Raw genomic sequence first — 2,768 nt, 5'->3', positions numbered from 1 at the left:
AGACACAGTGGGTTTTCCTTTCTTGTTTTTGTTTTTAATATACTTATAATGCGCTATGTGATTCCTTTGTTGGTTCATCCCACCACGGTATAACCCTTGTTTTCACTGTATTTGATTCCAGTGTTCTGCATCTTGTATATACATTTTTGTAATTTGGGGAGTGTAAGGGATATAGCAGAATGCTTAAATGGGGATGGAAGTTCACCCATTGTGATGATGAGATGTGCAGGACATTGTGTCAAAAATGAATTTACAATGTCAGGTAGGGGTCAAGGAAGGAGGAGTTTGAGAGGTGGGGAGGGAAGGGATGGTAGGGGAAAAACAAAGGAGTAGGTAACAATGCTTGATAAGAAATGCACTCATTACCTTACTCATGTAACTGTAAACTCTATATGCAGTACTTTTACAATAAAAATATATAAAAACTCTCTGCCCGGTGTAGATTTCCAGCGCTGCCCTTGGCATTGCATTTTTTTGCCTTATCTGGCTGTGATTATGTCCACCTTCCCAGTGGATCAGTAGTCTTCAAGGCATCTTGGTCATGAACTGGGACTTGGGTTATCCAGTGGTGGTTGGAACCAGTCCAAGGGCAGGACAAAACCATTTCCAGGACATGGCTTCTTAATTCCCAATGCAACTGGGATTGCAAGCAGAATTTCTCTGAATTTGACTCCAGAAAACAATCACGGAACCAAAAGGCAAGGTCACCAAACACCTACCCTTCTCCCCCCATTCTCTCCTTTCTTCCTCCTTGGGAAAGTACAAAATAATTTTGCAGGTTTTGGCACACCAAAATTGCCCACCACTCTCCTGGTAAACTAGGTTTCAAGTCACTAAGTCATGTAAACGGATAATGCGACATTCATTATTCTGGACATCATCTTCAGATTATTTGATGCTTTAATTGGTTGTTGGTGGTGGTTGTGGTAGGGGGCCTGAACTCTGGGTCTAGGTGCTGTCCCTGAGCTCTTCAGCTCAAGGCTCATGCTCTACAACTTGAGCCCAGTACCATTTCCACTTTTCTCTGCTTATGTGGTGCTGAGGAATTGAACCCAGGACCTCATGCATGCAAGACAAGCACTCTACCACTGAATCTCCTTCCCGGCCCTAATGCTTTAATTCTTTAAAATTTATTTTAGTCAGTCATAGGGATTGAAATCAGGACCAGGGTGTAACATATCCCTGAGTTCTTCAGCTCTAGGGAAGCACTCTACCACTTGAGCCACAGTGCCACTTACTGTTTCTAGATAAGCAACTCTCAGACTTTCTTGCTAGGGTTTGCTTTGAACCATGAATTTTAAAATTATTTTTCTTTTACTTGTTTATTGGATCATTACAGTTTTTCTGAAATTTAAAGTTTTCTGTAAACCTTTGTTTTCAAGTAATCCAACAGCATTAAATATTACATTTAGAAGCTATCCTGTAGAACATCCTTTTTGAAATTCTTATGTTAAGATGAAATTCTTATTCTTGGTAGAAAAATTCCATTAAAGTCCAAATGGGAAATATGCTAATTTCAGCAGTCTTGAGTCTCCTTCCTATTTTTTTCTCTCTCCTATCTTTTCTTGTTCTGAACAAGTGTCATGGAATGTCCAAACATTCAAAGGAAGCTTATTTCATTAATTTTATAGAAAAGGAATGCAGCTTGCCTGCATCTCAAGGCAACTTTGAGTAGGTTATTCTGAAAATTCACACCAGTGAATTTTCAAAGTTATTTTGATAATTTTTTAAACCATTCATTAAAGAGGTTCCAAATAGCAAGAATAAAAAAACAATGTTCTGCTTTCTAAGAATGTTTAAAAGCTAGTAAGTCAACAAAACACATTCTATTCTTCCAAGATTCCATGGTGAATAATTTCTCTTTTATCATAACCCTGACACTGACCTCTCCCTTCAAACTTGTAGCTTTATTCAGTTTTCCTGTTCCAGCTTTCATTTTGGTACCAGCATCCATAATATCCTTGTAGTATTTGACAATGAAATTCCATTTGTTGTTAGAAAGCTCAATTAATATTGCCTTTGGCAGGCTCATGAGCATATCACAGAGCATAAACTATTGAATATCGTCAATGTGATCCTATGCAACTATTCCACCAATTAATATAAATACCAAATGAATTGCATCTTCATATAACTTTTAAAATACAAAATAGTTACATATCTATGTCATAAAATAATTCAGACCACTAGTAGAAGATACTAAGCTAAACCTTTTATATTATCCCCAATAATTTTTGTAAAATTTTCTTTGCTCATTAACATTCACCTTAGGGCCTCCTTTTCCTAGCAACAAGTTATAAGTCATGTCCTTGGATTTTAGTCATCTCTGAGTAACGTCTTTTCTTTCCACTGCCAGTTAGTCCCTCATGTTAAATACCTGAGTAATTACTTTTCCTAATGTGCCTGCAAGAGGAATATCCAATTCGACTCTCTGTAACCACTCATCACTTACTTTGTTTGGGGATGGGGTATCAGAGACAGGGGTTTCAGGGATCAGGTGGCTGGAACCATGGTATTATGAATTATGGGTAGCAGAAAAGAGTAGTAGAGACTAGGATACCAGGGAAATGGTAGTTGTGATTGTAATTGCTGAGTTGCAGTGGCAGGAAATTGGGTAGCAGCAACAGCTAATACAGGCATACAAAACTGTTTAGCAAGGACAAGAAAGCATCGAAAAAGTGAAAGAGTAAAAGTTGTGAGGGATTGTGGGGCACAATCAGGGTAACAAGGTCATGGGTGTGCAAATGGGTAGCCAGTACTATGGTACA

The sequence above is a fragment of the Dipodomys merriami genome, unplaced genomic scaffold, assembly GCF_024711535.1.
Source record: "Dipodomys merriami isolate MVZ:Mamm:240054 unplaced genomic scaffold, mDipMer1.0.p SCAF_139, whole genome shotgun sequence".
In the NCBI taxonomy this organism is placed as follows: domain Eukaryota; kingdom Metazoa; phylum Chordata; class Mammalia; order Rodentia; family Heteromyidae; genus Dipodomys; species Dipodomys merriami.
Note: the sequence above shows the minus strand (reverse complement) of the source record.